General features: G+C 45.0%; 1 protein-coding gene across 2 annotated transcripts in view; it reads right to left on the bottom strand.

Moving 5' to 3' along the window:
• Nucleotides 1–13,324, bottom strand: part of LOC141270551 (acyl-coenzyme A amino acid N-acyltransferase 1-like) — a 30,471-nt gene extending 17,147 nt beyond the window's left edge. Inside the window, exon 1 of one of the 2 annotated variants that reach the window (XM_073680624.1) lies at nucleotides 13,242–13,324. The gene's annotated coding sequence lies outside the window, so the exon portion shown is untranslated. Of the gene's footprint in view, nucleotides 1–2,478; nucleotides 2,651–13,241 lie in introns of those variants that run through there. The other variant, XM_073680614.1, reaches the window with a different exon arrangement.
• Between the last annotated feature and the right edge of the window lie 840 nt (nucleotides 13,325–14,164).

Genomic DNA, 14,164 nt, shown 5'->3' with positions numbered 1-14,164 from the left:
TGTTATCATGGCAGTTTGCACTACCGCTTTGGAAACCAAAGTATGTGAATAAGGTACGGATCTTACAGCTCGTTGTTGAGGAGGACGGATGAACATCACAAGGAGGTTTAATGGAGAAGCAGTACACAAGAACCCAGAAGTGAGTGGGGTACACGAACATATTTGGATTGCAAACTATTTGTGAGCAAATTCCTTGCTTTGTCGTGTTTAGATTTTTTGGATTGTTATAGTGTGCTGTAGTTGAAAAGTCATTCATGCAAATAACAGATCTGCATCTCGTTAATGGAAAATCATGCCAGACCATAGATCGAGGAGGCGATCGATCAGTGATTTGTAAACAAAAACATTCACACAGCAAGCAGACACACAAAAAATGGTATCCCTAGAGTAGGATTGGGGGGGAACCTCTGTCCCACGGGACATTTACAATGTCACCCCCCCCGACAGCAGATTTCCAGGGACTTGTGTGCTTGATCGGGCAGCCCAGTTTTGCTGGCCGCTGGTCTTTACTTCCTTCCTAGACTGCGAGCACATACACACATGCAATGAGGGATAATGCCCTGACGCTTGCTAGTGCCAGCATCAAGACGTTCTTTGAGGGCGGAGTTAGTGTTCCTTGCACTTCATTCCTGATAATGAAAGCAGCAGCCAGAGTGTCTCCTATGTGATGTTCATGCTCCAGCCCCAGGATCTATACCTTCCTCAGTGTCTCCTATGTAATGTATATGTTTCAGCCTTGGTGTCTCTTATGTGATGTATATGCACTATCCTCAGTGTCTCCTATGTGATGTCTCCTGTGTGATGCAGCCCCAGTGCCTACAATGTGATGTATATGCACCAGCCCCAGTGTCTCTTATGCGATGTATATGCGTCATCCGCAGCATCTCCTATGTGATATATATATACACCTTCTTGAGTGTCTCCTATGTGATGTAAATGTTCCATCACCGGTGTTTTCTATATGATATATATACACAAGCCCCAATGTCTCCTATGTGATATATATACATACACCTTCCTGGGTGTCTATGTGATGTAAATGCTAGATCCCCAGTGTTTCCTATGTGATGTATATCAGATTTGGTGTGTTACTATCCTTTAGTCTTTAGGAACAAGAAACCAGTGGGTCTTTTACTTTAACCTTTGTGTAACCAGAGAATAAAATGATATAAAGCACTATTTAATTGCAGATACAGGGTGAATGTGACAAGTAGACGCTGCACTAATGATTTAGAATCATCCAGCAACTAGAGGGGTTAAAGTAGTTTCAGTAGACAGGCAGTGGTCAGTACTGCCCCAGGGAATACTGGGAGATGTTAGTGTGTGTGCTGGGTATCTGAAGAGAGATGCAGGTCAGGACACAGGACTAATGGAGAGGCTTAACCAACCTAGCTGGCCAGCTAGTGTAGATTAGCTATTGTCAGAAGTGGAGAGAACTATGTTATGCAATAGGAGAAGTTTGATAGAAATGTCCAAGGGCCCCCCCACACAACCACCACACCGCATAAGAAGGTACTGTGCACTGCACTAAGTATGGACATTGTGTATGGAGTGATCCTATGTGATGGAAAGAAGCTGGATTCAAATCTAATGATTAACCTCCGCCTGGAGCTGCGTGCCTGGAGCCTTTTACATCACATAACTGTGAAAGATTCTGGTTAATGGAAGCCCTGATGGAAATCCCTTCAAGATTCCAAAGAACTCCTGTTACTTTGCCCTGCCTCACTATACTGAGTGGCGGACATACAACATTAATCTGCAGGTAAATAATGTTCCAATACTGTCCGGCCGCTTTACTGAAAGTGCGGTTAGTAGAAGAAAATTAACTTTTTTCTTCCCAGGAGTCACCGTCTTTCAGTCATTGGGCACAGAGCGAATACGGTCATCACTCTCTTTAGGGTATGTGTGTTTTTTTATGCAGTAAATCCGCGTGAAATTGGCCCCAAAAACGCATTGCGAACTTTATCCCAGCATTTTCAATGAGATTTTGCAAGATCTGTGCACATGATCAGGATTTTTCCTTACAGAATTTCATGTGCGTTAATAGAAGCAGCATGTCCATTCTTTGTTCGTTTTTGCCTGCGCTTTTCCTATACAATGCATTGGAAAAAATGCATGGCAAATCCGCAGGTGAAATCTCTGTAGATTTTCCACAGCGTTTTTCTGCCAAGAGGTACAGAACCTCTGCAGAAATTTTTGCAAGCAATTCCTGATTGGGCACACATACCCTTACTGTGTGGGGCGGCTGTAAGCATGCTTTGGCACTTTGATTGACAGCTCGCTCTGCACAGATGTGCCACACCATTAGATGTCTTCTGGTAGCCGCACTTTTAGTACGTTTGTAATTCTACAACCTGCAGATTAACCCACAGTGCCAGTTTCCCTTTAAGGAATACAACAAACATCATGGATCTGGCTACCGTACATGCTGTAGTACGGACACGGGATAAAAGTATAAAACGTAGATCTGGGTCTGACCTTGCAGTATTCTGGATCCAGATGCAATATTCCTGCAGCAGACTTTATAGGGATCTGCTCAGGAGATAATGTACAGATCACGTATCTCTGGGATAGCAGAATATGTCCGTCCACAAGCCAGAGCTGCAGCGAAACAGACAGAATGTCAGAGGGTGGTGAAGGAGGAGGAGATCTGAAGAGGGAGTGGAGGAGATTCAACCCACAGCTCTCATAACACCATGCACAGCTGCAACTTATATTAAAGGGACATAAACACATTACAAAAGAGCGCGAGAGCCACAAATAACAATACTGTGCGCCTCACTAAAAAAAAAAAATGATAGATACAGTAGATGGAATCCCCAGAAATCTATTTTTCACATATGCTGTGGATAAATTTAATTTTCAACTCCTTAGAGATGCAACTGACGCGCCCCCTGGGGCCGTGGGGTACTCGGTAGCCCGGCCGGTCGGTGCTGGGGATGTCATGGTGGCAGTGACCCAGTCCGTGGCCCCGGGCGGTCAAATAAAGGACAGTTAAATGGGGAAAAGTCAATTTGGTGAAAATAAAGTGTTTTGGGAAAATGTTCGTGACGCCACCAGTGGTATGTGCTATATGGAGCCGCCGCTGCGGTGCAGATCCTCTGGAGCCAATGGTGACGCTGCAGAGTTGGTTCAGCTCTCCACAGGCAGAGCTAAGCTCCAGGGCAATATAGATGATTTTATGAGGTAGATGTTGTTGGTGCAGTGTCGAGCAGGGCAGGTGAAGCAGTAATGAGTCAAGGACACAGTGAGGTGCAGTCTTCAGGCTTTACTCATCGCTCTTAGGCAGTTCCAGGTTACCGCTGCAGCCGGTTATAACCGCCCACGTCGTCCTGTGTCCTCCGGGGAGGTGATCCAGCAAACTCTCAAGTATCTCAGGAGCACTTGGATGGGACCCCATTCTATGTACCTCTCCAGGTCGTCTCACTGCGCTGGCTCTCGCCCTCCTGCCCTGCGCCTCCCACCCAGTGTCCCAAGCCAGTGGCCGCGGGCCTCGTCAGGCGACGTCCACAATGTCCCCTTGGCCCTATATGGCCACCTTTTTGGCGATTAAGTGTGGATTGTGGTCACAGCTCCTGAAATGCTGCAACCTCCGCTTTGCTAGCTGAGCTCTAAAGTACTCCACTAGGCTGGGGCTGGTCCCCTACTGCGGCCTGACCCCTCCAAGTCGGCGTGAATTCGGTCGCACGGGTGGCCTCCGCACTCACCGTGACCCTGGGATCCCCTCTGTCTCTCTGGAGCCCTTCTGCACTGCTCCCGTCTTCTCTTCTCACTTTCCTCCTCCTGGGCCCTACTCCTCCTCGGTCTTCCCTTACTCTCTCTCTCCTAGTATCTGACTCCTTCTAGAACTTTCTACCCTTCTTTTTATACTTTTCCTTTCTTCCTCCACCCACACCCACTACATGGTTCCCTCTCTTTTGGTTCCCCCCCTTCCAGCCAGGGACAGGGCTCAGCAGTGACCAAGTGCATCTTGCCCCACCTGCTGGTCTAGAATGGTGTAGTGTTGGATGTGGGTGGGTGGGTCCCGGGTAGTACTCCATCCTTACCTGAGAGTGGGGTACCACACCTCTGGGTGAGATGCAGTACCTCTGTGGCAACTGGACCCACAGGGGTGCCACACAACAATTTTTCATTTTTGCACTTCTCATTTTATTCTCTCCTTGCCTTTCAAGAGGTAAATTGGATCTCTTTTTTTTTCCTGTCTACATAACCATATAAGTGCTTATTTTTTGATATATAAGTTGTCAAAATAAATAAAACCATCACTGAAAGAGTGAAATAGCAGCCATACTTGCAATACTATGTCTAGACACAAATGCAAAACAGGATGCATCAGGTCCCCCATGATAAAAGCGGGGCAGCACTAGGGAAAAATACTAATAAAAAAAAAAGCACTTACTACCCCACTAACATCCATGGGGCGGCTGCCTAGTATTCTAATTGCACACAGGCTGTATAGGGCGCCATTCCCACCATAACGTGAGATGCACCTATGTCCATGTAGCAGCCTATTAGCAACACCCCTATCATAACATCAGGTGGGCTGCCTATACCATATGTGCACCCACAGGCCAGACACCTCACATTATGGCCTGCACCCTGCATGCAAAAATATGTATATAATATATAAGGCATTGTTCAATACTTTGGCCAAAATACACAAGCTCGCAACTCACGTCATGGGTCCACTGAAAAAAAGGACCAAAAATGAATAAAAACATCACTGAAAGAGAGAACTAGCCGCCAAACTTGCAATACCAGACACAAATTCTCAACAGGATGCAGCAGGTCCCCCATGATAAAGGCGGGGCCACAGGTGCAAAATACTAATAAAACAACATCTCACGTAACGGTGTGAATGACGCCCTATGCAGCCAGTATGCAATTAGAATACTAGGCCGCCACCCCACGGATGTTTGGTGGGTCAGTAAGTGGTTGTTTTATTAGTATTTTGCAATGCAAAAAAAAAAAAAAAAAAAAAGGAGCATGGACCGCACCTCCAAAAATCATACATTTGATCTAATGCCTCTCGGCAAAAATATATATAATTGAACATGAGATTCTTAGTTTAACATTCTGATCAGACTGTATGAAGCCCACTGCCACGTCACGGCAAACCGCATAGTGGGTCCTAACGTTTCCTGCCTGACCGGTAGCGGAGCCGTGCGCCAGCCACCGCCACAGCAACAATGCACCAGCAGGGTGGGCAGCCTGGTGCCTCACAGCGCCCATGCTGCAAGACCGAGTCCCCATGACTCCAGGCCACGCCGCCCCACAAGCACAAAACCACAGCAACAATGGCCGACACACTGCACCAACACCATAAGAAAGGAGCATTGTAACTCACCTTCCTCAAGCTCTAAAATGAGAGCAAAAATAGGCTAGACCCTCTTTGCAGTCTCCTGCTAATTAAAATCACCTGTGTCAAATGGGAGGAGTGCTGGTCCAAGAAAGGGGAAAGAATATGCAATGCAAAAAAAGGAGCATGGACCGCACCTCCAAAAATCATACATTTGATCTAATGCCTCTCGGAAAAAATTTATATAACTGAACATGAGGTTCTTAGTTTAACATTCTGATCAGACTGTATGAAGCCCACTGCCACGTCACGGCAAACCTCGTAGTGGGTCTTAACATTTTCTACCTGAACGGGAGTGGAGCCCTGCGCCAACCACCGCCACAGCGCCAATGCACTGAAAAAAAGGACTAAAAATGAATAAAAACATCACTGAAAGAGAACTAGCTGCCATACTTGCAATACCATGTCCAGACACAAATTCTCAACAGGATGCAGCAGGTCCCCAATGATAAAGACGGGGCCACAGGTGCAAAATACTAATAAAACAACATCTCACGTAACAGTGTGAATGACGCCCTATGCAGCCAGTATGCAATTAGAATACTAGGCAGCCGCCCCACGGATGTTTGGTGGGTCAGTAAGTGGTTGTTTTATTAGTATTTTGCACCTGTGCTGCCCCCAACCTTTATCATGGGGGACATGCTGCATCCTGTTTGTGCATTTGTGTCTGAACATGGTTTTGTTTTTACACTTGGTGCAATGTTATTCAATTTAGCAGTGCAGATGAGTAATTTTTTTTCACTGACCGAATCTGCGTTTGAAAAAAAATGGCAGCATAGGCTAGTTTCCTCGCGTAAATTAGATGAGTGTCGCCCATTCAAGTCTATGGGTTCTCTAAAAAATACAAAAACGGATGTCATACGGAGCTGCAGTAAAGCTCCGATTTTTATGGATACATTACAATTCTGTAATGTAGGAAACTGTAAATGGTCCTGTAAAAGATTAATAGCTGCTTCTGTAAAAAAAAATATATTGTATACGGATGATGAATGAAAAAAATTGTCCTACTTTTCTGGATGAAACTCTGAACGTTTTTTTTACGTTCATGTGAACTTACTCGCAGCATGATTAAGTCGATACTAAACTTGTATTTTTATATTATTATCATTATTTATTTTCGTGATTAAAAAAAAAATATCTAACAAAAAATTGAATGGACTTTAATGGCGATACCTATCATGTTTTTTTTTTTAGCTGGATTATTTTAGTTTTTTTTATACATGCATGGGTGGGTGCGTATATATATATATATATATATATATATATATATATATATATATATATATATATAGTAATCTCATGTGGTGTATGGCAGGGTGCTGTACTCCTCGCAGTATACAATGTATCTCGCTGTGGCCAGTTTTCTGTCAGTAGAAGAGTCCTCTCTTCTCAAATTACACACTGTTATGCTAGCGTGTCCTTTAATAAAATTACCGGTAAATAAAACTTAAGGCTGTGTGCCCACGATGTGTATTTCATGCGTTTTTGGTGCGGAAATTTCCGCAGCGTAAACGCATGATAAACGCATGGTAAGCCTTCTGCCATGGTCCCCTATGCAATTCCGCACTTTCTATGCCCATGCTGCGGATTTTTCCGCAGCGTTTATGATGCGCTCAAAAATCCGCAGCATGTTCATTAATTTTGCGGAAGCGCGGCGTAATCGCCGCCATTGACTTGCATTGAGACGCACATAATCCGTGTCAGTACATTTGTACTCACGGATTATATGCGTTGCAATGCGCGGATGGTACCCAAGTCTGGAGGAGAGAAGACTCTCATCCAGACCTGGGTACCATTGTACCTGTAAAAAAAAGAATAAAATAAAAAATAAAGCTTATATTTACCTTCCGACAGCCCCCGGTCTCCTTCCCTATGCTTGCCAGCAGACTGAAGGACCTGCGGTGACGTCACAGTCATGTGACCGCAGGCCCTTCAGTGCAGTGTCCCGCGATCAGTTGGCAGGCAGGAAGGAGCGCAGCTACACACGCCGGGCCATCGGAAGGCAAGTATAGGTTTATTTATTTTTTTTTTAAACATTCTTTTACGGTCACACTATATAAATCCATGCTGTTTGCATGTCATTGGGTGACTGCCCAGAGGTGTTTTTCCAAAAGCTTCTGCATATTAAACAGAGCTGGGTCACATGATCAAGCCTATGAGAGAGAGATTAACCCTTTTTGTGCTGCCTGTCAGCAGGTCTCACAATGTATTTAAAATGCACAGTTTACACACAAAAAACACAGCATTTATATGAAACACACTATATATCCGGTATCCCATAGAAATGGCCACTTTGTGGGATACCACATATATATATACACTATATATATATATACAGCCGCATCTCAGAGATTAAAACTGTTGTGATTGGAGCTGAGCAGTTATTCTCAGGTGCCAGCTGTATAACACAGTTGTCTTTCCGCCCAATACTCAGCCTCCGCCTTCCATACTATATATAGTGGTCGCACACTTCCGTCAAAAATGTACAATGTGTGTTGCGAAAGGGTTAAAACTAATAGCAAAATAAAAATAGTGATGGTTATACAAGCAGTACATATGTTACTGTAAAAGTCAGAAGGCCGGTAAAACCTAGGATTTACCGGTCAATCTGGACATTTACCGAGGCCGTCGGTAAAAGCTCAAAATGAAAAGTAAAATTGGACTTTTACCGGTGAAGTCTTGGTAAATCTTAACATTTCTCAACAGCGTTGGTAAAAGTCAGATGTATTCCATATAAACGAACGATTTTGGACTTTTACCTGGGCGAATTGGTAAATCTTTACATTTACCAGCATGTGTTGGTAAAAGTAACTGAGTCACAGAATTCTGACTCTTACCAGCAGATGATGGTGGTAAAAGTTAACTAAACGCAATTTCCGACTCTGATGAAGGCCTTAATCGTTAGAAATATTTTTATTCTTCAAAATGCAAATGCAAATGAACGAATACAAATAGGAAAATGCAAATAGAAAACATTTATGTAGGAAAATACTTCTCAAAAATGTCAAATTAACGCAAATACAAGAATAACGCAACTTCAAAACTATGTAATTCTGTAATTGTGACTAGGGATAAGCGGATAGATCCGTCTAGACCCGTTATCCGAGCGGATAACGGGCTGTATGGATACAGATAATCCCGATATCTGTCGGATATATCCGTGCCTACTGATAATGCATGTTTCATGCATCATCGGAAGGCATGGATGGTGCGAGTGTGCAGGGCAGACAGGTATAAAGCTAAATTGCTACTTACCGGAGGTTTCCCAGGTCTCGTCGTCCGCGTTCTCCTTCCGGGTCACATGACTGCATACGTCACCACGCAAGTGACGCATGCGTAAGTCATGTGACACAACTCGTGTCACATGACTTATGCACCTGTCACTTTCGTGGTGACGTATGCAGTCATGTGACCCGGAAGAAGGAGGATGCGGCCGGCCGACGAGACCTGGGAAGCCTCTGGTAGCCTCCGGTAAGTAGTGATCTTTAAGTGGCAGAGAAGGGGGGTCCGGCCAGAGGGGAGTTCCTACTGCATTTAGGATCCCCGCGGTAGTCCCCACTTGGTAGAAGTCATCTTTTTTTATAATAATCGCAATGATCGACTTAGGATCCATTTTTGAACGGTCGACGTCTGGAATTCTGATTCTGATGTTCTGTCCAATGTTAGGTTCGGGTAATTTTTGACTGGAACATTTCAACATTTTCTTGGCCTGTGTTTCCAGTCCTTCTCTTGCAGCTTTTCGAACTCTTCTGACCGCACCAATTCTTCTATTGATTGTATGCGAAATCAAAACGTCAGGTTGCTGATCATCATGAAGTTCTCCATCTTTCTTAGAAGACTTTGACTCGACACTTTTTTCTTTTAGGTCTTCATTATTCTTGGATGGCAAAATTGGTGGAGTTTCATATGCTGTTAAGGTGTGCAGACAGTTGGATAAGTCCAAAGCTTCTCCTTCCGTTGTGAACAGCTGATGACAGTTGGATTCATCCGAAGCTTCTGCTGCTGTCGGTGCTGACGTGTGATGAAAGTTAGATTCATCTGACCCTTCGGCTTCTGTTGGTGATGTCGGATCACTAGGTTCCTCTTGCAAACCAACAAACATTTTTTCAAGATCTTCTTCTGAAGAGAGATTTCTGATCCCATCACTAGGAATTTTGGAGGTAGCTAGACCCATCTGCATTGGTACTCCGAACATAGCTTCATAGGGCGAGCATTTTATTCCCTCATGGTATGCTCTATTTTTCATTGCTTGTACAAAGCGAAGGCCCTCAGACCACTTGGGTGTCTTATTTGTTTCCATCCACGTTGACAACATGTTTTCAGTGTCTTGATTTGCTCTTTCCACGGAGCCTTGGGACTGGCTGTGTCTTGGTTTACCATGCACTTGTAGCGCCCCGAGGGTTCGGCCGCTACAGGGGTATTGCACCTCTGCCAGAGGTGTGGTATTCCACTCCCGGGTAAGGATGGAGTATGGACCAGGGCTCAGTTAGCTGCATGCATCACACACACCCCATTTCCGGGGGACAGCTCAACGGTGCTCCCATTTAAACAGTAATGCAGGCACGACAGACCATGTCCCTGGCTGGAGTGGGGAGGGGGGAGGAAAACCCAGTGATGTAGGAGCAGAAGGGGACAGTTTCTGAGCATAGGAAGGAGCTCATTGGGTGCTGGTCACCTGAGCTCACACTAGAGGGGAGGTATAAAAGGTGGGCACCATCTTAGTTGTGGGTTTAGTCAGTGAGAGGAGAAGACAGGGAGCGGAGGGTCTGTAGGAGCTCTGCTCTAAGGCAGGCCTAGGGTGAAGGCCGGAGCCTGGGAGGAGAAGGAGAAGTAGGCCTGGAGAAGAGGCCGAGGGAAGGAGGAGAAGAAGGAACAGGAAAGGAGGAGGAGTGACAGAGAAACAGAAGGGCTCAGAAACAAGAAGGCAGAAGGGACACTAAGGACCCAGGAAATTACGGGTGACGGATCAGGCAAGAAAAGGGTACCGGATCCCAAGTTGGTGGAGGCAAATAATCCTCAGCCAAGAACCGGAGGTCGTGGTCATCACTTGGTGCGACCCCCTGCTAAACCTTGCTAGGAAGGCACCATATAGGATAGCGGGAAACGGGGCCCACGTTTACCCGCATAGATCCGCGGCAGCTGGACAAAAGCTTGGTCACTGGTGGGGCACGAGCCAGAGGAAGAATAGATGGGAGTCCTGTGCCATACTCCTGAATTGCCTGGGGGTTGACCGAGCCCCTCGCCTGGTGGACACAGCATGGCTTGGGCAGTCACTACTGGTACCGAAGTGGCTTGGAGTATACGAACTGTGAGTAAAAGACCCTGGACTGCAACATGTTGTCTTTGTGCTTCTTACTTCACCAGCACTAACGGTACTGGGACTCCCTGCACCATCACCCCCACCATCTACTACACTGCCCTGGAGCTACACTCTTCCCGTGGGGAGTTATACGATCTCAGCTGCTCACACCATCAGCCTCAGGGGACTGCCTTGCAGCGGCGGTTCATAATAGCCGCAATCCACGGGTGGCGTAGTCGGACATTGCAAAGCACATAGTAGACTACCACTGGTCTGACCACCCTGAGCCACGGGACCGGGTCGCCACTACTACCCCCATCGTTACACTGAAGCCCGGTTCCGGGTGCCCCATGGCCCAGGGGGCAAGTCACACTATTTTCATATCAGGCCACATCGCGCACAAACTCTGTATGACCTTGTTACAAAATTCCCTCCCATTATCAGAATGCAGAATACACGGGGCACCAAAAGTGGAAAAAATGTCAAGAAGGTGGTACGCAACCTCTTCTGCTCTTTTAGTGCATAAAGCACGTAGAAGAACAAATTTAGTGACGTGGCCTTGATAGACGAATATGAACTTGAAATCATTATCACAATTGGATTGCATGTCAATGAGATCGACTTGAGCACGAGAATTCATTTCACTGTGTAGGATGGGTTTCACAACAAGGCCTTTTTTGGTAATCTTCTGTTTTTTCTGGCATGGCTGGCAGAGTCGCAGATAAATAATTATTGACTCCGTTGTGACATTTTTGAACTTACGGTTCACCTCCTTTAGGATCCTGGTCCGCCCTCCGTGGCTGGTACTGATGTGATCATTATGAATGACACTAAAGAGTTCTGCACACCGAACGTAATGCAATACGTTGTCTTTTTCACACAAGATTGGTGCAATTAACTTTTCATCACTTCCGACGGTCATGATGTCGTACCTCTTCAAACGCCTGTAGCGAATACTCTGTTTAGGTACCGCCACCTTAGCCTCCTTCACTTCTTTCAATATATTCTCGTATTTATCGTCTGTGAGATAAAAATTATCTCGCTTTTTCTCCACCACTTCATTCAAGAGCTCCGAAAAACGATCTTTCATTTCCTCACTCATGATCTGACAATCAGCTAGTGCCTGTGCAGCTTTGACAGGCAGTCGGCTATGCAGCTTTGAGCAGTATGTGCAGCTTGCAAAACACTCAGGCAGTCGTCCAGCATGAGGACACAAACAGGAAGTACGCCCATTTACCCACACTGCTTGGCAAGAATCCCATGTTCTTTTGTAATAGGGTTACTCAGCATTGTGTGAAAGACTGTACAACAGCACCATCTACTGGTCTAACACTGCCATTGATGAGTTAGTGATTTTCTTCAGGCAGTGATTGGGCAGCAATCTAAGAAGAGAACCCCAGGAAACTAGGACTTGAGGCAGGAGCTATTTTAGGGAGAGTGAGAGGACTGGTGCTGTGCTGACTAGACTGAGCCCAGACAGGGCTGTTGCGCTGTTTCCTTCCAGCCTTTTCTCGGAATGCGCTGTCTTCCGATTCCCCTGATCAGAGACTGCGGTGCTCGGGTGGAACCGTTCATGGCACCCAGCAACTCCGGCTCAGAGTTTATCTGCATATCTTCTGGTTCTACCACATTGGCGCGGCAACGGTAAATCGTGTGAGCGGTGTTAGCGTCCACCTTGCAAGGGGCCCTTGGAAAGACTTTGGACTCTGCGCTCTACAGGAAGCTAAGTACAGGACAATTTATACACTACTACACCGGCAGCGTGTGTACTTCTTGTAACTTTTTGTGAGAGGGTGCTGCGGAACACTGATACCCTAAGATTCATAGGACGTTCTCTTTTGCATATTTTAGTGTGGGGTTAGTGGTTGTATGATAGCTGGAAGTGGGCACTTTTTGCATGATCGGAACAATAATCATAAGATAGTCAGGATTGACATCTGTATATATAGAACGTACATACGTTAAGGATAGTCAGGATTGACATCTGTATATATAGAACATACATACGTTACAGGGTAGCAGATACCTTACAGGGTAGCAGATTTTGTTCATTGTTATTACCATATTTTCCCCATTTACTCTTATTACATTTATAAAAACTTTGAACACTGTGTCCTCCATTTCCTCGCCGTATCTGCCTAATCAGACACCTTTCCCGCGGTGGCTTACACTTTTTATTACACCCTTCTCAGCTACATTTTAATGTGCACATTTACCAACTGCGATTGGTTAAAGTCAGATGTTCCATCTTCACACCTGATATATCTGACTTTTACCACGCTCGACGGTAAATGTTAACATTTACCAAGACTTCACAGGTAAAAGTCCAATTTTACTTTTCATTTTGAGCTTTTACCGACGGCCTCAGTAAATGTCCAGATTGACCGGTAAATCCTAGGTTTTACCGGCCTTCTGACTTTTACAGTAACACATACATAACAGGAGTGGATGTAGCAGCAGAAGTAGTATATATATGGTCCGGCGGAGTAAAAGTAATAATGACGTAATACTAATAATAATTTTCTAGTTGCGCTATGTAAGATGTTATATTTCTGTAGATTATATGGGATGTTATATATTTACCTGTGATTATGTCTCTTCTGTTAGAGTCAGCTGTAGTAGTAGTAATGTCTTCTGAGGGCAATGTACAAAGGTCATCACATGCTGCTAGTAAAGGCACAAACAACTAATGTGCCCGGACTCTGTTCCGTCACAGGAGGAATATTCTTATTTCTTCAGATCTGATACTTTCCTTGCACTTGGAGTGATAGATATACACTGAGAGAACTGCATTGTCCCTGGTGGTGATTGTCACATCCTCAAAGGGAGTCTTGGTCTCAGCACAAGAGAAAAAAATACAAAACGACTTTTCACTTTTTTTCCACAAACCATACTGTAGCCTCAATGTGACCCAGGCCCAACGTTAATCATCTCATTCAGACAACTTTGATCTCATTTAATAGATAATATAAAAAATATACAATCTTCAAATAACTTTATTTCTAAATTAGGTTTGTCTTACTCCAAAAAAATCACCAAAGTTCTGGCCAAAAGATGTCTCCCTTCTGCGTAACTTCCTTTCTATTGCCTGTTGTTAAGTATAATCTGTCTCTAGCAGCAGAGACTCCAAGATGGATTATGCAAAATGTGGACTGGTTTCTCTAAAGGAAATGGGGACAGGCCTATATCTCTATTTATAATAGGAAACAATTATAGGTCTCTAGCAGAAGTGCAATCGGGTCTATGTCTCTCTACAGGATATGCAGACAGGTCTGTGTCTGTCTACAGGACGTGAAGGCAGGTCTATGTCTCTCTACAGGAAGTGAAGGCAGGTCTATGTCTCTCCACAGGATGTGCAGGCAGGTTTATGTCTCCACAGGATGTGCAGGCAGGTCTATATCTCTCTACAGGATATGCAGGCTGTTGGTGTATGCAACAGTTGTGGACTTCTTTGTTTGTGTGAAGGAGGACTTTATGCTGATCTGACAGTAGATGGCGATGTTGTG

The sequence above is a fragment of the Phyllobates terribilis genome, unplaced genomic scaffold (assembly GCF_046119375.1).
Source record: "Phyllobates terribilis strain yellow unplaced genomic scaffold, ASM4611937v1 Scaffold_1__5_contigs__length_1240528914, whole genome shotgun sequence".
NCBI classification, from domain to species: domain Eukaryota; kingdom Metazoa; phylum Chordata; class Amphibia; order Anura; family Dendrobatidae; genus Phyllobates; species Phyllobates terribilis.
The sequence above is the reverse complement of the archived record's forward strand: the minus strand, read 5'-3'. Positions and strand labels throughout refer to the sequence as shown.